At 38.7% G+C, this 20,633-nt stretch overlaps 1 long non-coding RNA gene across 1 annotated transcript in view; it reads left to right on the plus strand.

Annotated features, from left to right (window-relative positions):
• LOC132593837 (uncharacterized) overlaps positions 1-12,565 on the plus strand; it is a 52,172-nt gene extending 39,607 nt beyond the window's left edge. Inside the window, exons 4-5 of the long non-coding RNA XR_009559747.1 lie at positions 8,929-9,160; positions 11,670-12,565. This is a non-coding gene — a long non-coding RNA (uncharacterized lncRNA). The remainder of the gene's footprint in view (positions 1-8,928; positions 9,161-11,669) is intronic.
• Positions 12,566-20,633: the final 8,068 nt, after the last annotated feature.

A 20,633-nucleotide genomic window follows, 5' to 3' on the forward strand; every position in this document is an offset into this window, starting at 1 on the left:
CTTACTCAAATCCATTCTCTTTCCTAATTGTATATTTCACAAACACATTATGTTTATGACACATACTAAACTCTCTTGAGCCACATATTGTTGGTTAGTGAGTATAATCATCCTTATTAAAGATCAGAAGACAGATGCAGATAGAGGCTACAATGACATTGGGGAAGCTGATGGCAAGAGGAGGGTTAAAACTCACGGCCTTAGTATCCTGTTATTTTTATAAGTCCGTTGAGACTTCTTATGTTCTACTTAATTTTTTAATTTCATGGAGGTGTTCAGGGCTGAAGGCAGACTCAGATTTCGCTCCTGGATAAAGGCGGTAGCTTAGATGGCAAATTACTTTATAGACATTTTAGAGCAGGTAGCAGCAGGCATGCTTGAGGATTCTAAATTTTGCCCATTAGTATGCCGAAATACCATCAGCCGCCTAAGTCATTTTCTAATAAACCAGGTCTTCATTACATCCCAATTGCCCAAAGTGTGTTTGCCTTGTCAGACACCGATTTTTAAAAGCAGTGCAGTCTTGAGCCACTTTAGCCAACATGGATCCTCCCTCCCTGTTCATTTGCAGTCCTACTCTCTGGTGCTCTACCTCTTTTTTCAATATATTTGAAAAAGCTTTTATTCCCTTTAATCCCTTCAGCTTTTTTTGGCACAGTCAGCAATTCTGCCGACCTTATTTCTTTCCTCTTGGCTCCAACAGTTTTTTGTTTGCACTTCCACAGTTTACTGGCAGCATGTTTTTTGACAAGCCATCTTGAAATCTAACTGAATGTTTCTTCTTGTTTTAAAATTTCTTTTTCAGAGGAACACTAGCTGGCTGGATCTCCACCACAGTCCTTTTCATTAACCTTCTACCTGCACTCATACTATAATATAAAATAAACATTCAAAATGTGCAAATTAATATGTTAAATTAATTACAAGAAAATATTTTGAGAATATAGTAACACGTGGGGGAAAATGTTCTGCCACCACAAGGTAATTCCTTAGACGTCAGTTCAAAGAAAGTATCATCACAATTTTCTAATAACTTTCTCGGGGCACACATATATTACTTTAAGGTCTAGTAAATTTCCTAAGTGTACAGGAATAAAAACATTATCAAAAAGTCAAAAATAAAAGAGAGAAAATATTTATTTTTATATTCTGATATATCATCCTGATTCAAGCAAAGCAGAAAAGATATAATTTTCTATTTGAATATCAAATTGAGTGTAAATGTAAACAATCGATGTTTCCAAAAGTGATGGTCATTAATAAAGATAATATTATCTTTAAGAAATGCATTAGAGTTCTATTTTTTCATTCTTTGACTTAATTGTGATGCACCCCAGATTTTAAGAGCCTTTTTAAAAAATAACTGAACGCAAGCCCCTATGTTTGATACCATAACCATTTATTTAGCTTAAATACGTTTTTTTATCTCCCAGGATAGTCTGACTACATTATAGATAAGACGTGAAGGACTAAAAAAATGGGAGAATCAAACTTCATTATTCTTGTTTTGGTGTTTACTACTTACTCTATTAATAAATATTTGGAACCATTTTAAATATCAGTGCACTTGTTGGTTAATCCAGAATAAAGGTACCTAAAAATGAACCTGGAAAATCAGAATTTCCCTTTATTTTAATATGTTTATTTAATAAACCTACTATATGGAAAATACGCTTCATCCAGTGGAGATATAAACATTGCTTAGCTATTGCCAGAGGAACCTTTTAGAGCTAAATCGGGTTTTATTCCTCTGCTCAAATATCCCTATGGTTTTACATCTCATTAGAGGGGGAAATCAAAGATGAAGAATCTAAGGCTTGTAGAAACTGACCTTAGACTGAACGTTAAAGCTAGAAATGAAAACCTGCAATGGTTCCCTTCCACCCAGATGTCCTTCCCATGCTCTACAAGGCCTGCATGATTCGGCTCCATCCTGGACTTCCACTTCGACTCTCCCACCCCTGATTCTCTTTCAGCCACAGTGGGCCACTCTGTCCTTCCTTGAAAACACCAGGCAGGCTCCTGCCTCAGGACTTCTATAATTCTTTCTGTCTTTGTTGGATGCTCTTTCCCCAGATTCCACATGTTCCACACCACATGGCTCAAACTTCTCTCTCTCTCTCTCTCTCTCTCTCTCTCTCTCTCTCTCTCTCTCAAATATCAGGAAGATCCTCCCTGAAAATCCAACATAAAATTATGTTCCCCACCCCACTGCTCCCTAGCCACCCTATCCACGTTAGCTTACTTTATTTTCCCACATAGCATTTATCATCACCTCATATAGTATATCTATCTATCTATCTATCTATATGCGTGTGTTGACTTGTTCCCTGTCTATAACTTAAAGGTAAGCTCAGTGAGAACTTGACTGCCATGTTTGCCATTGTATCCTCAGAACCTAGAAGGGCCCCAGGCATATAACAGGCATCCAAGAAACACTTACTGAACTAGTGAATGACGTTGTCCTCCCTGATCTCTGGAGCCAAATAAATTGGGAAGACATAGACATACAAGTAAAACAAGCATTTGACCAAATGAAGGGGAATGACAGAGACAAGAGTTGAACTTGTACTCAGCGTGAAATTAGACAACTTTAAAGGTTGAAACTGAAATGCTGAAAGTGTCAGGAGTGTGGCTTATAGTACATTCCTACCTGAAAAATGGGGTCAGGAAAGGAGGCCAGATGCACGAGCCATCTAAAAATCTCTTGCCATCGAATGGTAAAGAGGCTTTCAGCAGCACTCACTGCCGTCTGAGACAACCATAATTTCAAGCATGTTAGACATCTGCACTGGGAAATCCAGAAGGGCCTGAATGGATTTATGCCAATCAGAAGACATCCATCTTTAAGATAGTATAACTGAAGCAGAATTTTCTAGGCATCCTGCTAAGACAAATTTTCAGAGCAGCCTTTATAGACCCCTAAAAAGTCTATGTGTGGGAAGGACTAGGACTTGGCTATGCCTCTGGTGCTTGGGTTCCCAGGGCTAAAAGAAGAGCCAGAAATGCCACTGGCCCGTTCAGCCTCTTTGTGCGGAATTAGAAAAAAGGCATCCCTTCCTCCTGGGGTTGATGAAGGCCTGTGCCCAGGTAATGTGTCCCTTGCCCAGTCCTCCTTACACAGGGGGCCATTGTTTGTGGTGACTGTGAGGATAGCAGGATGCTTTGAGACAAACTGAGTTGCCTGCTGGCACTCAAGATTTTTACCCCAGGAGACTTCCATGGCCTCCAGGGCTCCAGCTTTCTGAGTTCCCCAGCTGAAGTAAAGGACTCTAAAAGCAGCAAGGTCCTTCTCTCTCAGGTCCTTCAACTTCCAGGTGAACATTCTGTCACGGCACCTGGTGTGTGGGATCTTCACGTCCACTCTGGGCTGCCCCCACATGTCTCCTGGCTGTTCACACAGCTATCAGGAGGTCTCTGTGCAAACCAAGGCCACAGAGCATCGTGGCTAAACACACTATCATGCAGTCAGACGGGCACAGATTCGAGTGCCAGGTTGGCTCATATCATCGGGAAAACCTCTTAATTTCCATAAAGCTCCATTTCTTCATCTCTAAAATGGGAGTTAGTAAGAATAACTATCTCAGGGGACTGTTTCATCTTTCAGTTGTAAAATGTACTTATATAGTGGCTGGTAGATAACGCTTGTTATTACCATTGTCTGTTGGCTACTGTTCTTAGCACTATGTATGTTCGACCATAATTCATACTCAGAGTTGAAATCAAGAAAAAGTCTAAGATTTTTGCTCTGAAAAATGTAATTCCTCACCAGTGCGATATATCCTTAAATGCCAAATATAACATATAACTCTTATAATTATAGTTGACTTCATAGCATATTATATACATTTAAGTCTTTGCATTTAAAAAATATGTTAATATAGATATAGCAATTTCCTTTTGATTTAGTATTTTCCTGGTACATCTACTTTCCTCCTTTTTTCTAACTTTTCTGAGCCCATTTGTTATAAGTGTGTATCTTTAAAGAGCATATCCTAGATTTTTGAAATCCAACTGTAAAATCTCTTTTTTTTAAGTCTCTATTTTTAATTGCAGATTTAAGCATTAGCACTTACTTTATTTAAAACTTGTGATTGGGCTTAATTTCTACTATTTTATTTAGTGCTTTCAATTTACCATATTTTTTTCCTTCTTTTCTGCCTTCTATCAATTACTGTTTGCTTTACTTTTTTTTTTACTCTCTACTAGCTTGAAATTTACACAAGCTATTTGTTAAAGGTTACCTTTAAATTTTTAGTTTACATGCTTGACCTAAAAAAGTCTAAATTTGATCATTATCTCTCTTCCTCTAGAAAAGGAGATATCTTTTCCTCCACCTCACATGCTATTTGTGTCAATATTTTAAGTCACCTTTGCCTATCTGTCCCCCAGGTTAATCATCACAGACCAATATTTTAAACAGTCAGTGCTTATTTACATTTGCCCGTCTTTACCAACTTCTTGGCTCACGGTTGTTTCTTATCTAGCAATCATTCCTCTGGATTCAATTTTCTCCTTTATGAAGTCCATTCTTTAGCAGTCCTCTCCTGTGCCTCTTGGCATTAAAGCCTAAATCCCTTGTTGCCGAGACCAGCACCATCACTCAGAGTAGCTGCAGCATCAACTCGAGTTTTCAGCTCTGGTTTCCCAATCCATCTTTAGTCTTGGCAACTGAGGAATTTCATTTCTCTTTAAAAGAATGTCTGTTATATCACATTCTGTATTTCAAAGTATTTATAGCTGGAGTCCATTTTTATGTGATCAGATGTCACCATTCCTATACTGGGTGTACGTTAGGTAGCAGGCTGTATTCTAGTGTCGGAAATGAAACAGTTTTGCCCTCTAGGAGCTTACAGTCTAACGGGGACAGTTATGAAACAAATATGTGTAATAAAGTATTTTAGGTCTTACAGATGACATAATTATCAGATCCCACACCATACTGAGCCACTTAAGAATAAATACATTGTCTTAGTTGTCTTTCCAACCCTAGTATCTAGGGAAGTACTAGCAGATAGAAGTTACTTAATAAATGCTGGTTGCCTGAATATATGAATGAACTATAGAGATCAACAAACATTTTCACTGTTGCTTATTCATGAAAAGTAAGATGTTTATTCTTTTTTAATTACAAGTAGAATTTTTATAAAGATTTAATCTTAAAGATGTTTAATTTTTATTGTACTACTAAAAATAGTTCGTAATTAGGTCCTAATTCTGTGTCAGGCGTTGTTCTCAGAACTTTCCAAGCATTCCCTTATTTGAACCTCAAGCTAACCCTAAAAGGTGGGGCTTCTGTGGCAAAGCCTGGGTTGCACATTTGAAGCTCTATTAAGGCCTAATTTAAATTAGTCTGACTCTAGCTTCTGTGCTTTGGTACCATGTATGCGTGCATTTGTCAGACTATGGGTTCAGTAGTAATTTCCAATTAGAGATTATCCTTTGTTTTTACAGCTACAGTCTCTGTTTGCAGAGCTTAGACCATTTACAACGTGATTACTGTCTTACTGATTGGTTAATTATCACTGGATTAGAAGACCCCCTTCATTTCCAACGACTCCACACCATGCTGGTTTTACTGTTGCTATGTAGCTCAGAAAGTGTACCGGTAGGACACACTTTTAATCTGTGACCCATCTCTCATCCGTAGTTCCTTTCTCCTACCACCTTCTAGCTAGGAGTCGCACAGTTACTACTACCATCAGCAACCCCAAATACTTACAAATAAACCACTTAATAATAATCTAGAATTTTAGAATTTAGCCAGGAACCAAAATTTAGTATATTGCTTGGTAGCATTTGCCCTTAAGAATTGGGCCAGTATTAGCCCCAATTTTTTTCCTGTCACCTTTGCTATTCTCCGTGAGTTCTCAAAAAATTATTGATAGTAGTTGTGGAATTATATCCAAAATTATTTCAGCACCCTAATATATCATTTTACAGTAGTCCCAAATATTGAAATTATTATAAGATTCTAGATGTTTTTTTTACTGTCTTGGCCTTATATGCCCTTTATTGATAATGTTCTACCTTTTCCAGTTTGAATTTTGTCTCATTGGCAGAGAAAATGTAAACAAATGAGAGATGAACAGTTCCACAAAGGCATGACTTACATCTCCACCCTTGGACTAATAGTATTTCATAGTCCCTCAACACACATTTACCCAGCACACACTATTTTCCAGGCACTCTTCTAGGGGCCGTGGATAGAGCTGTAGACAAAACGGACAAAAGTTCCAGATTTCACAGTACCTGCAGTGGGGTGTTACGTGACACGAGTGATCTTTTTCTACTGTGAACTCTCTGGCAGCTGTCTTTAGGGCCCCCAGAAAACCTTTCCAGCCTGTTCCCACCTGCTTCATCACTACCACCAGCAGATGGACATGTGCAGACATATATGACCCTAAAGACACACCAGACTGCTCAGTATTTCAGGGCCCAATCCTGCATTTTCCTGCCTCTGTGCCTTTGCTTTGGGCATCACCTCTACCAAGAAAGGTCTTCAACCTCCAAATCCTACCAATACTTCAAAACTGCTCATAATCTTACTGCCAGGCCATCTTTATTCGTCCTGATACAAATACAGGTCTTTGTTTCATGCTATCTCAGTATACTTTGGATTACAGTGATAGTACCTTTTATAATCTGTTTTGGATTGGGGTTACTTGCGTATATAGATAGACCCTTCTTACGTTGTGAGAAATAGTCAGAACCTGGAGTTAACAGATTCTTTTCCCTTTTACGTCTTTGAAATTCACATGGTGCCTCAACAGCACTAGGCACAGAGTAAGTTTTCAGTAATACTTGTTAACTAGAACAATTACGTCACCTTCTCTGCTGTATAACTTAATTTTTATATATTTATTCAGTTTTTTTAATTCATTTACTCTAAAGGTATTTAGTTAGTGCCTACTAGATGCCAATCACTTTCTTAAGAAATTGAGGCTGCACAGGTGAGTGAAGCAGACAATAACCATTTGTACCTAGTTTTGGAATTATTTATGTTAGGGCTCCTGAAAAATCACCTGTCTGTAAGGACTGATAAGACACTGGGGCATATTATTAAAGGAAGTGGCAGAGTTTCTTACGGAGATTGTTAACTGCAGTCGACTTGATGTCTTGAGGTATCTGAATGAATTCTTCCCTGGAGGCCGGGGATGGAGGCTTTTATCTCAGAATGTTCCCTTCAGGTCTTCAGTTTTATGAATTAATATGCATGAGAGCAAACAACCAAGTGAGGCCATTCTCTCCCAACCCTTAGTTATTCATTCAAACAATGAAGCCAACGAAAGGTTTCTATAAAAATCATTAGCTGTGGGAATTATAGTAGATTTAACACGTTCATCAGCCCTTTAGACCTCATCTAATCTATTTTTCCAGGAGCTGAAAGAGTTTAACAACCTAGAAAGGTCAGTTCTCTGAAAAGGATCTCAACAATATCTGGATTGTTTGCATTTTGTGAGAAGGGAAGATACAAGGTAATTTTGTAAGGAAAAAAAAAATTCCTTGAATAGCAGAAAGAAATTAGCCTTTTATCTCCCACAGAATAGTACTTTGAGAATGTCAGAAGGCTTGACCAAAATGTAAGTGTATGAAACAGACCATAGGAAAGCCTGGGATTACAAAGGGGCCACCCCTAAAAAAGATAGGAAAATATGAAGATATCCTTCATCCATCAACAGTCAAGTTCATAACCCTCTGCTGTCTCTCCTCTCCTCCCCACCACCTCCACTCACTTGCCACCTCCAAACCCCATGCAGGGTACCCAGGACACGGCCCCCAGAGAGATCCTTTCTTAAACTGACCTGACCACTTGCAGAAATTTCACCATTCATACTTCTGTACTCTCTCGAGAACCCTAACACTATTTTTCCAACTGGATGACTTCTAATGGCCTTTATTTCAGCTGTGCTGAAGTCAGAGGAATTAGCTGCTTCTGACCACTGCTTTATGCTAGGGAGATGCCTACGTGAAAGGCTGAAGAAAATTATCTTTCTGTCACTGTTACTCAGAGGCTCCTGGAAGTCAGTCCTGTCCGGGAAAAAAGATTCAAGCGTGAGTAATAAAACTGTGTTTATCACTGAGCAGCTGAAGGGTGAACAGCATAACTGGGGATGCTTTGACGTTCCCAGAATTGCAGGAAGACTGGCTTCTCCCCAGAATGCTTCAGGATCTGTCCCTGGTCCATCTCAGACATGCTGTAAGATGTAGAAATACCTCTCCACCTCCGCATCAAGCACAGACTGCCCTCCTCCCGGAAGATGAAGCAGCTGGAAGGTGAACACTACCCTAGAACAAAATATTCCACTTGAGTCTCTGCCTTTATCTGGGCCGTTGGCAGTCAGCCCAGCCATGAAAGAAATGTCACTGGCCTGGGCTGAAGCAAGGAATTCCGTCAAAAAGGATTACAGGTGGAAGGAGCTATGGGGGAGAGATTGCACTGAGGGCTTTTTGGCTGGAGGAGGGACTAGGCCTATTCTGAAATGAGAGCAGCTGCCACCCACAGAAGCCCTCAGGCATTCATCTATTTTAATAGGACTTCAGTGGAGGCTTGTCCTGGTGTGGGGTTGGTTTATCATTTATGATAACTCATTCTTCACCATAAATTCAAACATTTCCTTTCAGATCCACTGACATGTGGGGAGCGTGATTTTACACTCCCTTCACTAAACAAACACATACTGAAGGCTTACAGTGTAACAAGCACTAACTACCGCATGCTTTGAGCTTCAGCCCTGGAACCAGAAAGACAGGGCCTGTCACACATGGGCTTTGCATTCTGTTGTGTGGGCTTCTGGGGAAGGGGACATATATCAATAGAATAAACAAAGATATTAATAAGTCATTTCTTATACCTTTATTGGATAAGAAACTAAGACAGTGCTTTGTGATCGGGTAACTGGAATAAAGACAGATTTTGTTTTTTAGGATGAAGGGTCAGGACTGGTCCTGCTGAAGACATGACCTTTGAACTTGGATGTCAACTATAAGAGCAGCCACCAAAGATATGTGGACAGGAGACTGTAATGGAGGGTACAAGGAGCAGAATGTTTAAAATGGAACTAAAACTTGGAGTTTAAATATGATAAAAAATACAGACTTATGAAGATGGATAGAAAAGAAAAGCCTGACATTTCATAAAAGTAGCCAGTCAAAGGAGGTAAGATATACGAGAAATAGGATATTACAAATCTAAAAGTTTACAGATATTTTCTATATAACATATATAATCACATATATAGCTCATATTATATATATCTCAAAGTACAATACATTTTACCAAAAAGTATTTGTATAATTTTTAAAACTAAAATAGACTTTGGTTCACAGTTCACTTCCTTTAACATTTTCAAATTAAAGATGTCATAACAATGAAGAGAGACTAGTCACCAAATTAAAAGACCTGAGATGATCCTGCCTATGCCAGGATACTGCGTATAAGAGCTAACTCCCAGAAGTCAGCAGATATTTACCAAGCCACAAGAACAAATACCATTGTCCTTAAGGAGTTCAAATTCTGTTGAAATGTCTGTTATATCATAAAAAGGTATCATTAAAGTCAAGACATAATGGCTACAAGTGAGATATAAACAAAGTATCCGGAAAGCATCAGGATATAGTGATTTATTCCAAAGGAACTGACAAAGGCAAACAGAAAAATATTTAATTTTTAATTCAAAGTCCATGGCAAATGATCTCTGAGAACTGCCAAACTTTTGTTACGGTAAGACATTAGGAGAGCTGAAAATAGTATCAGTAGGAATGAGCTGAAGTCCAATTCCTCCAGGTTTTACTTGTGGAGAAAAGAATATCTGAACTGAAAGAGATGCTGTTAAATCATGAAGGACACAAGAAAGGTAGGCTGGGTGTTTTGAAGACAGTTTCTTGAACTTGACTCTGAGGTGTGGTGCCAATCTGCTTTACACCCAGCTGTGGACAGCAGGCACCTGGATTTGGGCATCGGGCAGTGCTTATTTAACCTGAGGCACGCCTAGACCAAGACAGATATCTTTAGGGAAAAACATCGTTTCTTTTGCCCACCTTAAGATACCACAGTCAAAACACTGTGCAGGAACACCTGATCCTCACATAGAGTGAGCAAAAGCAAGAGAGCGAGAGAGAGAGAAAGAGAGAAGACACAGCACCTCCCAAGAGTGCTCTGCAGAGCTGTGGTCCCTGCACGAGAAAGATTTATACGAGTAAAGGAGAGACAGATGGCCTGCAATATCTTTACTCTGGTCATTCACAACATCAGCAGAGAAAAGGTACCGAGGAGATCTGCAGAATATTTTGGTCAACCTGGTGTTTTCCAAACTTATCTGGACTCAGTCCTGTTTTTGCAATGGCTGTGGTGGACATTGCTCTTGATCACCAGTACCCAGTTTTCCTCTTCTTCCCAGGCACACAGGAAGATCACACTTCCTGTCTGGCCTTGCAGTCAGGCAGAGTCACAGTCCTGGCCAATGGGGCTGCGAGCAGAAGTGGCACAGGAGTAGGTCTGAGTTCTCTGTGAGCTAAACTTCCCCCTCCATGGAGAGAGCGGAGTCCATAAAACGGAGCCAGGAGATCAAAGTACCCTGTATTACTGAGTCACCAGGACAAGCACCTGGAGAGAGCCCCCGTCTGCAGTGAACTTTACATGAGCGAGAAGTAAACTTTATGGTTAAGCCACAGAAACGAGAAGTGAACTTTGTTATGAGCCCCGCAAAACGGGGAGTTGTTTGTTATTACAAGTATAGCTTAGCTTATTCTGATTAATACAGGCACTAGAAGACTCAGTGATAATACGTTTTTGAGAATAATTTATTAAGGAAAATAATACAATTTTGAAGACTATTATATGTCCTCAGTGCAAAAATATCTGATTCCATGAAAAATGAACAGAAAATCATAAAGAGAAATACTACATATAACAGGATAAGGAAAATATGTATATATAATATATATACCAAGATAAGAAATAAGAAAGGATTCTAATATAATTTAAGTTTGGATGCTAGAAAAACAATCCAAGATATTCTCCCATAAAGTAAGAGAAAAGGCAAATAAATGAATGGAATGGGAGAGAATATGGTAAATGTAGAAATCAAAGAAGATAGAAAAAATAAACAGTAATCAGAGACATAACTGAAGAAAATATTTCTCAGTTGAAATTTTTAAAATTAGATGGGCAGATTGAAAGAATTTGCCAATTGATGATGCATTTAGATTTATCTTGTGATGTTTTAAATGAAAGGATAAAAGAAAAATACCACAAGATGTTGACCTGTCTCCAAATCGTGCTTCGGCTAGTGATGAGGCATCATGAAGTTTACTACTGAAAGGGCTGAAAATTTACCGGAAAGAGCACTTTTCAGTTAACTCATATGTGGTGCTCCCTCTAGCCTGACAACTAGCAGAACAGCTTGCACCCAAAATCTCTTGCCTCTCAACTGATTTGCCAGAGACTCAATGATGAGGCAGAAAATCTGACATATGTACCAACAGAAATACAGTTCCTTCTTCCCCTACCCCATTTCCACCGCCAACTCCCTCCCTGGAACTTCCCCCTTCTACCTAAATGTCCCTCTCTTCTTTGTTATAAGATATCTGTCCTTAGTTTTATAATTACTTTATTGTGTATTGTTATTTCTCATCATGTAACATCTCTTTCTCATTATAATCAACAGGATCATCCGGCAGATTTATCTTGCAAGAGCTGTTCTAGGTGCTCAGCTTTCTTCTTGGGACACTTGGCTAGTCTATCATTGTACAACTTAGTACAGGGGCTTCTTCTACCTGGTTATGATGTGTGACCCTCAGTCTCCATGAGTCCTTCCTTCCTTTTCATAGTATAAGTTTCTACACTTTTCTGTAACCCTGGTTTATTCCCAATGCCTTATAGCCATCCTCCGTTATTTGTGCTAGAAGAGAAAATAGTTATCTACACCGTATAGTAACGTTTATACTTAAGAGAGAAAACAGAACCACCATACGCATTGACAAAAGTATGCAAACAGTAAACAGTTAGATGGGCCTCAGAGGTCTCATCTGCTACATGAAAGGCTGGATGAAGACAGAGCAATACGTATAAAACCATCGTGAGGATAACGTCCGGAGCCCAGAATCTCGTGCTCAGCCGAATCGCTGTTCGTGTCTAAGAACAGTCTCTGTCACACAACTTCCTAAGAAAAACTTCCTAATGTAATTCATTTGACCAAAAAGCAAACAAAAATTTAAGAATCTCCAAATGGGGAATGTCATGTAACCTATGAACTAGTTAAACAGAGTTAAATCTCAATAACTTTGGAAATGTGGTTACATGTTGTAAAGCAAAATGTAAACATAAAAAATTCTTCCCAAGGAAGAAACACGGTACAAAATGTAATCTTTGGTCCCACACCCGAGATGAGGTTAGCAGAGACTGGGAGTTCCTGGGGTGCAGATGCAATGACAGGCCATAAATTCCTCACTTTATCCATGGGGAGCCAAGAGATACCATTTCACTCTTGAACTTTCATAACCAGAAAAACTTAGGGGTGCATTCTTGGATCTTGTCTATTTCTTTTGCTCATTAGTAATAAGATCTGACACACTGACTTGTGTATCTCGAGTTATTTTACAAGGAATAAAAATGGTACGTAAAGGAATTTCGATTTAAAGCCAAATTCTTCTGACTTCTGGGTATTTTCAGTCTCATCCAAATCTTCTTGGTGACCCCATCCCTGTCTTAGAACTAATTCTCCATCCAGAATCGTCCAGCTTCAAGTATGTGCCCACAGAATCAGCCTCCCTCTGCACTTTTTTTCTTCATTAACCTGAGAAAATAACTTTTCTGCCTACACAGCCCTACCGTTGCCCCAAGCCTCTCAGTTGACCATCTTCCCCATATAGTTTGCATTAACAGGTTGTCTACCAGTCCGTCTAGAACACAAGGCACACAGCACCCAGCAAAACTGCCCATTTCTCCCAGGCTCTTAATCCAGAGCAGTAATAAGCAATATTCCACTCACCTGTTTTCCATTTCTCCCCAGTTGCTCTGATAGCTAGTTCCCGATGTAAGGCATCCATCAAAGAGATCCTTCCAACAGTTAATGCTCCCCACTCCGTCTCCTCACACTAATAAAAGCAAAAACCAGAATAATGTTAACAGTGAGCAACAGCTGCCAAAAGAAACCCAAAGCAGCATGCTGGCCACATCTTCTGATGGATTAGTGTCTATCTGCCTAGACCATTGCTTCTATCAGGCCTAACACCTGAGTCATGTTCTGATCTGCCAAGCTGCCTTAGTATTCAGTGAGGAGCCACAGCCGACCAATAATTTTTAATAGCTTGTCTTCTACCGATTTCAACCCACACACTAAAGCGCCTAATAAAAATTTTAAAAGGACAGGTGAAGGGACATAAGGACAACAGCAAGTTAATAGTCTTGTCCACCTCCATTTGAAGAGACAGAGAGGATTACTTCAACGTATAGGCAGAGTTTGTATAATAAGACAATTGCTGACTGCACCGTCTTTCAGCAATGGTGCTTTCTTTTGATGAGCTTAAAAATATATAAAATATAATCACGGGGAAAAAAAATCAGCAAGCTCATATCAGTAATTTCTGATGAGGTGTAGATGGGTGGGTTGGTTTACAAATCTGAAACCCTCGTGGACACAGTAATGAAACTAAAAAAGAAGAAAAAGTTCCCAACAAGTTAATGGCACTTCTAATGCTGACCAACACACATCCCTCCCACACTTCGCTGCACTGCTGCAACAGGCAGAGCAAAGATGGGGCCTAAAGAAGGAGGCATAAACTGCAGTTCCAAGGTTGGGGGGGAGGAATAAATGAGGAGGTTGGGATTAACATGTACACACTACTATGTATAAAACAGATGATCAACAAGGGCCTACTGCATAGCACAGGGACCTCTACTGAATATTCTGTAATAACTTATACGGGAAAAAATCTGAAGAAGTATAGATACATGTGTATGTATAACTGAATCACTTTGCTGTACACCTGAAATTAACATAACATTGTAAATCAACGATGCTCCAATCTAAAATAAAAATTAAAAACAAAAAAGAAAGGTCAGAAAGAACTGCAGTTCCAGAACCAGACCAGAGAAACTCCCCTCAGCTTGAGGCTTTATGAAAGAGAGCAACTGTGCTTGTCCCTGGATTTGACTTAAGGGAGAAAGGAGGTAGCTGAGATGTATCATTTTAGAAGGAAGGGATTCATTCTAAAGCAGCCCTCAACACAGAAAACAAATACCATCAAAGGAGGCTTACCAAAAAAAAAAAAAGGAAATAAATTAAGTCCTCCTTTGGGTTAGAAATTCTTCATAAATTCTCCAATTTAAGCCTGTGCAGTAATTCACTATCTCTTTCCATTCTCACGAGTGTTGAGGTTAGGAGGATACCTAAAGGGTAATTTCTCATGGGCTGAACACCAGGAAGCTAAGGGGAACAGAATTGTTACAGGCATTTAAACAAGAGGACAGGAAAGGGGCGATACTCAAAGGTACTTCTGTGTCCTTGGTAGCTGTGTCAAGTGGCAGTGCCCTATTTGTGCTGAAAGATGTTTCTGGAGAGATTTAAAGTGTTCCAGGGAAAGGACTGTTCATAACACTGAAGCAGGATTTAACAGGTTGCCATTTAAACCTATACGTTCAGAAAAAGAGGCCATCAAGCTTTCCTACTCAGCAAGCAAGCATGCGTTGATCACTTGCAGGCCAAGCACAGAGCTGGCAGCACAGGGACACGAAGCAAAAAAGACAAAATTTCTTTCTCAAAGATAATTATAATGTCATTGTAAAAGCCAAACACACTCATGAACCAAGGCAGGGGAGAAAGCAACGTGACATTTCAGTAGAGAACTGTGCTAGGCTTGGAAGAAGACACGGAGGAAAGGCCTTGAACTCTGAAATCAAGGGCTTATTTCTAAGACAGCTGGGGAGTCACGATAGGAATGTCTCTTGTATATTCAAGGTGGCTGAGGTCTTGAAAATGTAGTGGTAGGAAGAACAACTACCCCATTTGCTAGGGATCAAGGGGTTTCCCCGAATGTGGGATTTTTTTCAGTCCTAAAACTGGGACAGTCCAGGGAAAGCCAGGATGAGCCGGCAACTCTGTATAGTAGATCAAGCACAAGTGTAAACCAAAGCTCTTCTAGTACTGTCTCTGAGACCACAGGCAAGTCATGGAAAACTGCTCTATGTTTGTTTCTTATCTGAAAAATAGATTTAATCGATTATAGATTAAAGATAGTATATTAAAGCCTCTAGCATACCGTAGCCGCGTTATTATTATGGTGTGTTCTATGTGCTAAAGCAGGGCTTTAGTCAGAAAAGTCCCAATGGATTTCAGAGGAGGAAAATAATCACTGTAGTTGGGATAGGAAAGGAAAGATTCATACGTAGAGTGACCATCTCATTTCTCTTCCAAGCTGGTACACTTCTGAATGACAAAGAGGGTATTCTTACTAAGTATGCTGAGGCAATGGGCATAAACTATGTATGTTCCAGACCAACCGGAAAGAGTGGTCAGCAAACATTTAAGGTTTGAAGGAAGAATGGAAATTAACTGGCAGAAATGTCATGAGATGCAAAGGCCAGGCGCCATGTAGTGTTTTTATGAACTGTGGTGAGAGAAGACTGATCAGTCCTTGTTAAAGGGTTCTTCTGAATGCACAGTGTGTGATAAGAATAGGGATAGAAAGAAAGGGGTCAGGCTGTGGAATATTTTAAATAAAAATTAACAAGTTTGGTTTTATCTCTTACACCATAAGGAGCCATTGAAAGTATCTGAGTAGAAGAGCAAAATGCCAAAGTAGTATATTAAGATCAATTTGGCAAATTGGAATGGAGAGAGAGAAAAAAATCAAATAGGTAAATACTCAAAGCAATATTCAGATATAAGGCTAGGTGGCAATGGTCAGGGACAGAAAAGAAATGTCTAAAGAAATATTTGGAAGAAAATTTGAGAGGGCTTGGTCAGAACTAATTAGAGAGAAATAAGAGAGAACTGAACATGATTTAATGCATTGAAAGCTATTTGTCTAGAAAGAAAAAACTGATACTGGTGACAAAAAGTGATAACATATTACATGTCACATAATTTTCAAAAGTAACTCAACATGAAAAATAAAATACTAGATAGATTTCTTTTTTTGTTAGTTTCCCTTCACTGAGAAGTTCTCATCAGGTGATAATATCATCACAGATGAAGATGCTTTGACAAGATGCATCCCTGGGACCTCAACTTTGTAATCTACACTGAATGACAGCTGGAGAAGCGGGCGGGTGCAGCGTCAGGCCTAGGAGTCCGGTTGATCAGGCGTGGTCTGAGACTACACATCAAGCCCAGCAAAGCCAGTTAAGGAAGAGAAAGTCAAGTTTATCTGTGGATACAAGTAGAGTAAGAAGGGTAGGATTCAATGTCAGGAAAATCAGATCACAGAAATGAGGAACCAAGACAAGGACATTGGGGAAAAGCTATCTGAGCCAAGAATGAAAAGATGTGGGGAGGAGAAGTGAATGGAGCAGTGAAGATGAAGGTTGAATGAGAAGGAATTTGACATCTATTGAAGAGTCACCTACAATTATTCTCATGATAGGGATCGAATATGTCCCCTCAAAATATGCCACTTTGGCATAAGGATTATTTTGAGCTGAAGGCAATTGAGAATCAACAGATGCAGGAAGTGTTCTCTGCCCTCCTCTCACCTGCCTAAAAGCAGGGCATAATTTCCCTTTGAGGAAGGTACCTTCCACTTCAGGCCCCCTCCCCTCACACCCACCCTCCCCAATAAGAGTAGAGCAAAACCATTATCGTTGAAGAAGGGGCAGTTGTCATCAAAATGAGTTTGCATCAACACACCTCACTAAAATAAGCCCTGTTTTCCCTTAACTCCCCCATATATTTCCCAGTCACTTCCCCACAATTCATCCACCCTTTAAGCCCAAACCCCCTTTCTTTTGTTAAAAGGATATATAAGCCCCTGAGTCTAACCATTTCTTTGAGTTTCACTTTTTTTTTCTGTGAGCTTCTCTGACTGTAAAAATAAAGTTTTGTGCTTTTTCTCCTGTTTATCTGTCTTTTGTTTGTTTAATTTGCAGTCCCCAAGTACCAAACTAAGAGGGTAGTGGAAACATTTTTCCTCCTGGACACTCATTTTAACCACAAGAAAATCAAGGAAATTCCAACTTATCTAACTGCTAATCCCTTGCCCTTTCCAACATAATATACTGGAACTCCCTCCATATCATATTTCCCGGCAGAGGCAGAAAATGGTTTCAGAGAATGGATGCCCTTGAGGTCACAGGAGACCAGGGCTCATCAGACTGGCTGAGAGGGAAGGGAGTGGAGACAAGGCAGTTTCTGACTCTGGCAGGACGATTCTAAAGCAATTTGCCGCATAATTCCTCCACAGGTAAAATGCCTGAGGGCCAATGAACTGGCTGAAAAACAGCTAAATGACGCTAATTCTTTTTTTTTTTTTTAATTATCTTAATGAACCATTTCCTTGAGCTAGTACATTGGAGTGATACACACCCAAAAAGACAGAAATATCACGTCTTCAACTCTTGTTATCAGCGGGATATAAAGTAATATTAAGTAAGGATTCATTATAACATATTTTAAAATGTTATCCTGTCCTATTCATCTCCCCTTGAAAATTGCAAAAATAATTTTTTTTTTTTAATTAAACTCTGGAGAAATTGATGACCAGTGACAGTCTCTACAGAATAATGTGGAAATCAATTAAACAGAAGCTGAACAATGCCTCCTGGTATAATTGATAACATGAGGAGACAGGAAAAAAATTACAAGTATGAAGTTAAATCCAAAACTTCTTACTTAGAGAAAGTGCAGAGGCTTCTCATATCTCACAGGACCAATCTGCAGAACTATTAGTGTTTGAGGAGCCGAGAACCAGAGAATAACTGTTGTTTGTTTATTCTTGACAGTTTTAAAGGACAATTTCTCTTGGGGGGAACTTTCTGTTTTCCTCCTTAGAAGTTCCTTCTAAACCCAAGACTGTTCTAGGAAAGTTTTCTGGCTCTTTCTTAAACTTCGGAAATGGATTTTGCATAAACTTGCATAATCTGTTTACTTAGTTGCTTCAGTAGATTATCATTTCTCAAATTCAGAGGTTTAAAAACATCACTGAACATGAAACACGTTCAGGAAAAGAAACAAACAAACAAAAAATCAATGTTACAAAGATTAGACGCCAGACCAGTGAATGAAAGGCCAGGATTTTGTCCATGGTGGTCTCTGAATTGGACAAGTGCCATTTTCAGCATTAAAGCCTATTCACTGTTGATGTGATTTTTCATAAAATGTTAAAATGGTCCAAATGCTTTCTTGAATCACAGCCCAGGCACTTTAGGCACTTAGATCTGGTTAAGCCCTGGTTGCCAGACTTTCTTAGTGCATTATCCACTAAGCCACATGCACTGCAAAGAAAACCTTAATTCCTATTAAAATTTTAAAAGTTGATAAAAAGAATTTGGTTTTGCTTAAGAACAAAATTATCTGTTGTTTCACTTGCAGTACTAAAGCTTTAATAATCTCTAACATGAGAATTAAAATATAAAAGCATTTGGTACCAACGCTATAAGAACTTTTCTGAATCATGAGGATATTTCAGGGAAAATAACTCAGGAAGAACAGATACTGGGAATGCATTGCTATAATTAAGGTAAAATTATTGTACCCCATTAAAATTTGTTATCTCCTGTTAACGAAGTTTTAAAAGACAGCACATTTATCGCAGGGGAGCTTAGGGAAAGGAAGTAGTAATTATCAGAATATATGCCCCCAATCATTATTCTACCTCGTTCCTTATGCATTTAAACTGTCTCTCTCTGCTATACAAGCTTTTGTAATAAAAGCGGAAGATTTTGATAGCCTACTTAATGTAAATCTAGATGCCATCCACAGCAAGTATTAAAAGAAGAAGAAAATCTTAAATTTTATTAGCAGAGCTTCCAGATTAACTCATGGCAGAAGGGTTAAAACTCCAAATACGTGTTAGTCTTGTTAACACATAATTGATTCTGATTCCTCAAAGACAGTTCTTCCTTTTTATGCCAGGCATCTAGGTTGTAAGATTAGGTAATGTTCTTGAGGGATACAGTGTAGCAAGAAGTGTCTATGCAGGTTTCATTTATTTATCCCTTTCTAAAGTTATTTTTAATCATAATAACAACAAACTTTTGTGTGCCTACTATGAACTAAGCACTTTATAAGCACTATCTTGTTTAAGCCTGACCACCATCCTATGTGGTGTAAATTAATATTTTCCTTATTATACAAATTGGTGACTCAAAGAAGTTAAGTAACTTGTTCAAGGTAATTCAGCTGGTAAACTGTGTAGCTTGGATTTGAATCCGGGTTCAGTTGACACTTGAGTCTGTGGTTTATTACTGAGCAAAACTGCAGACATCAAATCATCTGATAAATTTCTTCTGCAGTCAGAAGACTTTTCAAATTGAACAAGCTATCTCACTAACATTTCTCTTTCTTCACTGCCTATAAATTATGAACCTGCCAGCAAAAACTGGCATAAGCTTATCAGCTGTTCCACTTTTAGCAGAATGATACTCTCAAAACATGTGTATATATTTAGAGTCCTGTATCACTTCTTCAGCATGCCTGTAACAGTTTTATGATCTATACGAGAAAAAATGTCCCACTCGCCCCTCTGGCTGACTTGTCAATCCACAGTGCCCTCCCCCAGTAACATCCCTATCTGAAAAAATAAAAAGACCCAAAGACATTTGAAATACCACTTCCGTGAAGCTTTCCTTAGCTCTCCCAGACAACATGAGGCATTTTGGCCTCTATGCCGCCAGAGAACAAACCACAGAGCGTTCTCAATTATTTGCTGGTGACTCGTCTTCTACCCTAGACCACACTCCAGAACTGTCTTAGTTTTCAATGAGTCTGTTGGTGGACACAGTAAATCCATTTCTCAATTAATCTTTCATTTTTCTAAAGCATGTTTAAACAGCTGACTACTACTACAACTTTCTCCTCATGAACTTGCCCAAATTATTATTTTAAAAAATAAATAAAAACAATGCTCTTCGCTTTATAAATGGGAAAACCAAAGAATAGTTCCAAGTTCTTTAGCACAAAGTCACAAAGTGTCTGAAGCTTCTACTTGAGGAAAGACCCTTGAATAATAGAGAATGCATCAGACTGTGTTTCATTTCTTGCTACTTTAAACCATGAACATTCAGAGAGCTCTAAAAATTGAGAAAGGCAAAAATTAATATTTAGTCTTTTGGAAACTAGTTTTGGAATTAATTTTATGCTAATACCCTAATATAATGGCTTTGAATGAGGAACCCCTGTAGAAATTAATAGTTTTGTTGCTGAAACAAAAATGTGATTAACTCTATATCATCAATTAAAATATTGGTACCACTATATCACTTCCATGCATGCAGAAAAAATAATAAATATCTTGAAATCTGTAAACTATATAAATCTGGTATAATCTAAAATAAAAAGAAAATTAAATACTACTTAGCAAAAGCAAACTCAGTGTTCCCTTAAGGGAAAACATAAAAATCTTTTAGAAGATTAAAGATTCGTATTTGTGCTTTTTTCTGATAATTCCTATGACTCATTCAGTCTTACTGAAAT

Source organism: Globicephala melas, chromosome 18 (assembly GCF_963455315.2).
Source record: "Globicephala melas chromosome 18, mGloMel1.2, whole genome shotgun sequence".
Taxonomy (NCBI): Eukaryota; Metazoa; Chordata; class Mammalia; order Artiodactyla; family Delphinidae; genus Globicephala; species Globicephala melas.